This window comes from Ctenopharyngodon idella, chromosome 13 (genome assembly GCF_019924925.1).
Source record: "Ctenopharyngodon idella isolate HZGC_01 chromosome 13, HZGC01, whole genome shotgun sequence".
Taxonomy (NCBI): domain Eukaryota; kingdom Metazoa; phylum Chordata; class Actinopteri; order Cypriniformes; family Xenocyprididae; genus Ctenopharyngodon; species Ctenopharyngodon idella.
Window position 1 is genome coordinate 3,352,596 of NC_067232.1, and position 9,693 is coordinate 3,362,288.

Genomic DNA, 9,693 nt, shown 5'->3' on the forward strand with positions numbered 1-9,693 from the left:
ATATGCGTCTCATCTAGACTTTCAGAAGAGATCTCTACAATAGCTATATTTACATGCATTTAAATGAACTGTTAGCAATCAGATTGATTGCTCAGTCTGACTGAAAGCGTTTTTAAACACCTCAATCAATCTGATTGAGCTCAGTCGGATTGAAAGTGGTGGTGTAGACCTGAAATAATCTAAGCAAGAAAAAAAAAGCATGTAAATACTTGAATCCATCTATTTTCTCAGTCAGATTCAAAAAATACCGTAGTGTTGTGATGCATTACAAATGTATTTTTATTTACATTTCATGTCTTACAAACTGGTCAGTTGGAGAGACTGAATATTTACAAAATATATTTGCTAAAAAGCACTTCTGAAATATGTGCATTGTGTGGTACTACACGTGCGCTGAATACATGTTAACGCACATGAATGAATATGTGAATCAGATTGCAACAGTTTAGGGCTCATATAAACAGAATTTTTAGAATCAGAAATTGGTTTGGATTTATTCCAACTAAGGGAAATTAGTGTATACCTCAAACTATGCTGAAATTTGCTAAGATAGCAGAGTCTGCCATCAAAAGTCAGAGATCTCACTGTCAACTCAAACGTTTCTTGTTTTTCATAAGGAATTTTAGAAGAAACTTCTGAATTTGTATTGCTAAAAGTGCAAACAATTAGCAACAAAATTTTCTTTGGGCTAAAACAATTTTAATTGGTTTATGGCACTGATATATAACAATGAATAAGATCATCACTGTAAACCCTAATGCTCAAAATAATTGTTTTGAGTAGGGCAAACTCAAATTAAACAAATTAGTTCAATCAAATGAACTTTTATGAGAATTTAGAACGTTCTGTTTCTTTTGAGTTCACAAAACTGACACATTTTAAGTAATCTAAATTGTTTTATTGTTTTGAGGTTTATGAACTTCTTTCTTTTAATTTAGACAAACTTAAATTGACTGAAACTGGGCTGGGATTTCAATTTTCCAGCATGCTTTGCCATGACACTCGAAAGGAAGAATAAATGCTAAAATTAAGTGTTATATAATGCTAAATTTCCACTACTAAAAATATAAGTTGAGATTACATGATAATTTTAAGTTTAATGTATGAATTAACTTACTCAAAAATGTCAAGTTAAGAGCAATTAAAATGTATGAGTACGAAATTGAGATCTGCCAGTTGTGCTTACTTAAACTTTGAATTTCTTAACTTAAAAAAATTGATGTAACTGATTTTCTCAAATTTTTTGAGTTTTGCCAACTTATTCGGGTTTACAGTGTAGCCTATTTGAGATGTACAAGTATGTTTTAGGTGCTAAGGTAAGGACAAAGACTATAGATATAGAAAGACGGTTCACTTCTATTAGTTATGAATGGGAGAAACTGCAACGCGCAATATGGCGGAATACATCGCACCTTTTAAGTAAAAGTGCCAGTCGCTGATTGATAAAGTCATTGCGTCACTGCAGCTGCCATTAGAGGCTCCGGCTCCCATAGAAACCTGAGACTCGCGCTTAGGACTGCACATGCGCATTGGCTCATCTAGCCTGAAAAATAAGCTTTTTTAATACTATTTTAGCATAAGAAACAACATTTATGGGACGGTTCATGTCAGATTTTGTTGCTGATTTGAAATATGTAATTTAATTGTGAGTTCGCCAAGCAGTTTTTGAGATTTCAGGATAGATATAGGACTTGGTCTTGGATGCCCAAAATAGCTGCCCGGAGGCGTTGCAAATATGGCCGCCGAGTGAACAGACTTTCCTTGAATGGGACTTTGGTAAGGATGAGCAGGTTTGTAAAACAAGCTTGTATGTATCAGATCAATTAACATATTTGTGTCATTAATTCTTGTCTGGATGAAAGATTTATTCACTTATTACAAGTGTCAGAACACGATTAAATGCCCAATATTTTCATGCGAAGTTCTTTTTTGTTCTTTGCTTTTAAGTAAAAAGAAGTTGGAAATACCTTTGCAGCGACATACTGTTGACGAACATCCAGATGCCACCCACGGTGTTGAGAGTGACGTTTAGATAAATATGTAAATACTGTATGTGCTGCATGCACCGCTTTCCTCTCAATAACAAAATAAACACACAACAAAAATGGCAGTGGTGAGAAAACAGCAGTTAAGAAAGCATCTGATCATAATGATGTGGATATATTTGAACAAGCTCTGCAGTTCACCGGCATCTTGTCGACAGATGAGGTCATTAAAATTACACTATTATGATAGTTTGATTATAAAGTAGCCTATATTTCAGACTAAAGACTATATAGATCTTGCTATGTGAGACTATAGTCACACATTGACTTTACAGTACAGAATAGTTTTTTCGGCATTATTCTGAACATTGTGACGTTCATTTTATGTGTCATTGAACGGAAGAGAGGCTCTCGGAAGCACATGTAAACGTCATATCCTTTGGATTTTCCCAGTGAAACCCACTCGAATCCATGACATAAAAATCATTCTACAGGCTTTTATAGACAGACTATAGGAAGTCAGGAAAATGTGATGCATTTCTGAAAGATTTGGATCAAATTTATCAGTAAAGCCTTGAGTATGGCAAATTAAACATGGTTTGAAGTTTAGAGTATTTATGTATATATATATATATTTCCTATGTGTGTATGTATGCATTTGATTTTGATAGATTTGCCAACAGAAGGATTTCTGTGATTCATATTCCGTACAGATGCCCATTTCTCTTTATGTGTCTGCATCTGAGACAGGGAGTGGCAGGATGATACTGCATTAGCCCCTGGCTGCTGCCCAAGAAACTCCACACCGAAATCAATTTAGGCACTTGAAAAAAAACAGAATGTGCCCTGCCACCATCTTTGCCTACACTTCTTCTGCCAAGCGCGCACAGAGGCATGCATCTTCAGCCATTATGCACCACATATTCTGTGAATATTGAAAAGGTAATTCATCCACCAAATGATTTATTAGTATGCATTTGTTGCCACAAATTCAGAGCCATGTACTAACCTTCCGCTCATAGAGTGGAAAGTTTGAATATGGTAGGAATCAAAAGACTGTAGTAGGGTTTTTGCTGATAAGCAGATGCTTTTAATCTAATGCAAATAGCACATCACCATTGACTTAGAGAGTGATCCCGGAGCAACCTGTTGCTTTGGCTCATAATGGACTTTATAAAGGGGAGATGCCATCTTTAATCTGACATAAATGAAAATGAGACTGTGAGGGATATTTAGCGCCAAACTACATATGATGTCTACCCTGCACTCCCAGGGGAAAAAAGAATACAAAAGCTGTCATTCAGCATGGTACTCCCTTTTAAAAGGAGTGTTGGGGGGTAGCACATTACAAGTAATGTGAAAAAGTGAAATGCAAACCCAGAACATTACTCAAACAAGCAATAATTAAATGTTAAATAACACAAATATACTTTATGTATTTAATCTCACTTTAACCAATGTCTTTGCTGCTGACCTTCAATGATCTAATTCAATCATAATAAGCAAAAATGACTTTAGATAAACATCACATTTGTGTTTCATTTTTTTTTTTTTTTTTTGCTGAAGTAGGAGTGTTGAACTTTCTTCTGCAATCCAGAATGGCAGCACGGCTGAAAGGTTTATTTGAGCTGCGCCCTCTACTGTACAGGGGTGAATATGCATTTCCTTCAGCCTGAGGCTTATTCTTTGCACTATTGGTGTGAAAGGGCCAAAAATAGAACTTTGTTTTTTTATATATATAAAAAACAGTAAACCCAGCCCAGATGAGAAAAAGTAACAAATGTAATGTCACACATTTCCATAAAAAGTAACTGAGTATCGCAGTTAGTTACTTTTTTAGGGAGTAAAGCAATATTGTAATGCATTACTTTTAAAAGTAACTTTCCCCAACACTGTTCAAAAGATACTAACATATATTTATTAGTGATTTCAACCATTTAATTGTTCATTGCAATTAAATGAAAATGTATTTTAGTTTAAATTTGTATAGCTAAATAGTACATTATGTGGTTAGTTACTCAATAAGCTAATGCAACGAACGTTACAATTTGTGCTCGTAATGATTACAATATAACAATAATATTAGTATAATATTTGAAAGTTTTGTGTTTTGATTTTAAGTTGCTGTCATCTGAATTCTTAGCAGTTGTGGGCATCCTGAGGTAGAAACAGGGACGTAGCTGCTGTTCATAGCATTTTAGGCAAAAGATGATCATGTGTACCTATTTGTTATTATTTCAATGGATATTGTAGTAGACGTTTATGAGAAGCATTATGTGATTGCTTGGCTAGAGATATGTCTTTAATCTAGATTTAAACAGAGAGAGAGAGTGTCTGTCTGTCTGATCTCTGAACTGTTTTCAGAAAGTCTATTCCAGAGTTTAGGAGCCAAATGCGAAAAACCTCCTTTAGTAGACTTTGCACTCTAAAAAAAAAAAATGCTGGGTTAAAAACTACAAGTTGGGTTGAAAATGGACAAACTCAGCAATTGGGCTGTTTTAACCCAGCGGTTGGGTTAAATGTTTGCCCAGCCTGCTGGGTAGTTTTATTTAACTCAACTATTGTTTAAAAATTACTGTATTGCTTGCTTAAAATGAACCCAAAGTATGTTGGAAATTAACATTTATTAATATGTTTAATAAATGAAAATTTATTCATAAGTTTAATGAATGATAATCAAACAATAAACCAGGGCTGTAACGATTATCCGATTTTAAAAAATCCTCGATTTCAATTCGTCCGTGTCGAGTAACCGGTAAAATACCGGAAGTGTCGCTTTCCACGGACGAGAATCCGTGAAACACATTATTAGACCGTTTTCTAAGGCTGCACGATATTAAACCCGTTTAAAAATCATAATAAAGCATAATGCTATTGTGAGTTTACAAAGGCTGTGAATTAATTAAATAAATGTATGTGCTGCAGGTTTAATATATATATGCGCTGTAATTATTTACATGCGTGTAGGTTATGTGTGTCTCAGAGCGGCTGCGTTCACAGAAAATGCAGCTTCACGTGAATTGTTATTATTTACATGAGTGGCGCGTCTCAAACTCCATCTCTGCATATGCTGTGAGTTTGGATTGCTTTTAACGTTCATCTGGAAACGCAATGTGCGACGTTTAATCAGATTTGTAAGGTCAGTCATCTCAGTCATCATGCAAACCTTAGCAAACGCAGGAGAATACATTATACAGTATGTTTCTACTTAGTGCAATGTGCTAACTGCTCGTCGCGATTTCAAAATAAAAGTTTAAGCCCGTTTAAGTCCACATGTTCTTGTTCAAGAAATTACAGTGGTTGTAGCATTTCTGTCGTAAAGAAATGGCCAAATATTAGATTAATTGGACATTTGAAATAAATGTTGTAAGCCAATATTAAACAAGGATTAGATTGCGTTGTATAGTGTAAAAACAATCGTTAGGCCACTGGCGCCCTCTGCAGGCATTTGTTATAATACATAAAGAACATTAGTTGTACAATTCAATGTATGTATTTTGACAGTTTTGTTCAATAAAACCATACGATTAATTGCTTTTGATACTTTACTTGAATCAATTATTATTGTGTTATTTCTATTATATATTTATTTTAAGCCATATGTGAAAGTGATTACTCGATTACCAAAGTAATCGTTAGCTACAGCCCTACGATAAACATTAAATTGCTTATTAATAAACGTTCACCTTTTGATTGTGATTGTTGCGTCTAGTAATTATGTGTCTGATTTTTTTTATTATTTCCAACTTATTTTGGGTTCATTTTAAGCCAGCCATATAGTAATTTTTAAACAATAGTTGGGTTAAATAAAACTGCCCAGCACGTTGGGTGAACATTTAACCCAACTCTGGGTTTGTCCATTTTCAACCCAACTCAATAGTGTGATATCCTTAGACCTCTCAAAAGTCCAGTTTAAAGTTGTAATGGAACTGTACTCTCTTTAACTACGCTTAAGAGGCCTTTTATTTCATTTCATTAATATTATATTATCTGCAAGTACAGTTTTTTTTTTTTTTTTTTTAATTATACTTTTAAAATTTGAAGTACACTACAAGTGCACATTCAATACAATTAAGTGCACTACTTATTTCACAAAGGATATCTGATGTGAAAAATCATTTTAAGAGCATGGTAGTTTATCAACAATCAAACTGTCTAATATGTTCCCGTAACAAAAGCCAATCCTGCTTCTGGAGAGCTACCGTCCTGCAGAGTTCAGCTCCAATTAAACATACTTGAACCAGCTAATCAAGATGTTCAGGGTTACTTGAAAATCATAGGTGTGTTAAAGCAGGGCTGGAAATGAAGTCTAATTCAATTAAAACTGCCATAAAGGATGAGTTATAGACATCACATGATCATTTTCAGCATAAAATACAGACTCAGACTACATGTAGTAATGATAATCATGTATAGAGCGATGATTAAATCTTAGATTAGAATTAAAGAATTAAATCTCTACATTACTAACATATGAAGGGAAATTGTAAATTAGTTTTAAGTATATCAGTAAGTAATTGGACTATAAAAAGTGATGTTATATGTGGAAGACAGGTGGTTGAAAGGGAAGAGTTGAAAATGTTCAATCAGCTGAAAAGGAAAGTCATTTCAGAGGTAGAGCAAGTAGACAAAATATCAAAGTATTTTGTTTTGTACCTTTTTCCTAATATTCATTTGTTTTATGTAATTTTGTATATGGTTTTCCCCATTCAGACTTTGTCATTCAGTTCTCTTCATGTCCAGTGCATCATCCAGAAATACTGCTGCTGTTTCTGTATGAAACAGATACTTCATTGCTGCATTTGGATGAAGTTGCAAGTTTTTTGCTGAATCTGCAACTTCTGATGGAAGTACTGAGAGGATGAACACTGATATGCATCCATTTGTGAGATACTTTGAGACCAAAAGCACTACTGACTCTTTAAAGCCTGACATATGAAATAAAAATCAACAATAGATTGTTGAACACGTCATGGATGTTGGTGCCACACGGGCTGGTCCGAGTATTTCAGAAACTGTTGATCTATTTGGATTTTCACGCACAACAATATTTACGGTTTACAGAGAATGGTCCGAAAAATAGAAAATATCCAGTGAGCGGCAGTTCTTTGGGTGAAAATACCTTGAGGCCAGAGGTCAGGTGAGAATGGTTAGACTGGTTTCAGCTGATAGAAAGGCAACAGTAACTCAAATAATTACTCGTTACAACCGAGGTCTGAAGAGGAGCATCTCTGAATGCACAACACATCGAACCTTGAAGCAGATGAGCTACAGCAGCAGAAGACCACACCGGTGTCACTCCTGTCAGATAAGAACATGAAACTGAGGCTACAATTCACACTGGCTCACCAAAATTGGACAATATAAGATTGGAATAAAAAATGCTTTGTCTGATGAGTCTCGATTTCTTCTGCGACATTCACATGGTAGGGTCAGAATTTGGTGTTAAACAACATGGAAGAATGGATCCATCCTTCCTAGTATCAACAGTTCAGGCTTCTGCTGGTGGTGTAATGGTGTGAGGGATGTTTTCTTGGCACACTTTGGGCCTCTTAGTGCCAATAGAAAATCGTTTTAAATGCCACAGCCTACCTAAGTATTGTTGCTGACCATGTCTATCCCTTTATGTGCACAGTGTACCCATTTTCCAATAGCTACTTCCAGCAGGATAATGCACCATCACAAAGCTCAAATTATCTCAAACTGGTTTCTTGACTATACTTAAATGGCCTCCACAATCACCAGATCTCAATCCATAAAGCACCTCTGGGATGTGGTGGAACGGGAGATTCACATCATGGATGTGCATATGTGTTTTTGATACATCAGGCTTTTATAAAATGATATAAGAGAATATGGAGCTCACATTTGAGGAGAAAAAACACCTCAGTTTTATTCAGAGGCCCAAAATGAGCAAAATATTCAGTTTGGTGCAGTTAAACTAAAAATAGCCTCTAAATCAAGATCTTTATAACACCATAGCAGACTACATACATAAAATTCATATAAATATCAGTTGTCACTCTGTATCTCCCAATAATATGTTTTAGTAAGATATTTAAATGCTTAGTTTTATGATCAAAGCTCTATAGTTTTTAATTTGGGGGGGGCAAAACATATAATGTAATACTGTGATGATTGAGAGAAGTACAAATAAATGTTCCTGAAAAGCCTGATGTGTCATATTTGATCACATTTTAATATGATTTCTCTAAGAAATGATTGTTAAGTAAACTTATTTTGCTTCAGTCTAGTCAGTGTTAATCTTAAAATATAACAATGTAAAGCTTGTTACATTTATTTTACAGTATTAGTAAATATTAGTAAATATTTCACAGCAAAAAGATGCATGTACCACGACTTAATGACCATAATTATTTATCAGTGAAACGCATGCACTGTACTTTAATAGGCCTGTTTTTGGAGCATATATTATACTTCATTGATCTAATTTAGACCTCCTAAATTCCTTCATAAATATGTGTGGGTATAAAAACGTTCTGACCTAATCAATGACAAAAATGTACCCTTAAGGTCCTGTGACTGCACTGACAGAGTTAACGATTAAGTTAAAAAAAGTTGTATGAATCAATCCACTGTTGACTCTTTTTTTCTATGAACTTTTTTGAGGACAAGGTTGGCATGCTTGGAATACTTGGTTTGTTTTGGAAATTAGAGCCGGAGAGCGGGCAGTTGTTAAATTACAAACAATTTAATCTTGTTAATGAGGGTTTTCTTAAGATAATTACAAATGTACACTAGAATATAGTGATGTACTTTGTGTAAAACAAAATATATTTAACTGGGTACAATAAGGCCATTCATTACTAGTTCCCAGACATGCCATGGGAAATGTTTAATTTAATGGTTTGCAGTAAACCAGAGGACAACTGAAAATATTAGTCTAGAAAAAAATGAGAAATGAGAAAAGTGAAGTTAATGATTAATACAGCGTTGTAAATTAGCTGATCATAATTCATTTTAGAGCTAATTGAATGGGAGGGCAGATAGAGGTTTGCCTGGGGGAAACCCAGGATGCTCGAGTTTATGCGATGTTATTCACTGTAACATTAACCACAAGATGAACTGGAGAGATGTGTGCTGGAGAGAGGTCATAAAGATGTCATAAAAATCATAACGACTCCTTTAAGTCATATGATGTCGCTACATTATATATTTTTTAACATGTGATATTAAAGCAGGTATATTAAAAAATACTTTTTTTTTTTTTTTTTTTTTTTTTTACAGAGGAACTTGTCTTCACAATTAAATTATTGTAGATAAACAGCAGAGTCTGCCAGATTCATTCTGTCTGGGAATGATCTGCAGTTGAGCGTTTACTTCCTTCACTAATCCCTTTATATTTCAAAGACTTTTTCTGCAGTCCTGGCGTTCTGTAGCGCATGCGCGAATTTAACCGCTACTTCTTGACGTTCTACTGTAACAAAGAGTATAGAACCCAAGAGGCGAAACTCTGATGCTTTTTGGGTAACAGCCACGAGGAGGCGCTTCGGTAGCGCGGCAGCCATTTTGGGGTGAAAATGCCAACTGGACAATAGAATCTATCACATCTTACGCACCCAAAATCGGCGAATCTCACAGCCAAATCAGAAACGCAATAGAAAATTTTATGACACCTACATTAAATGTTGTATTGTCTTAACCTATATATGTTTTATGTGATCAGTTGTGGAATCCAACCATTACA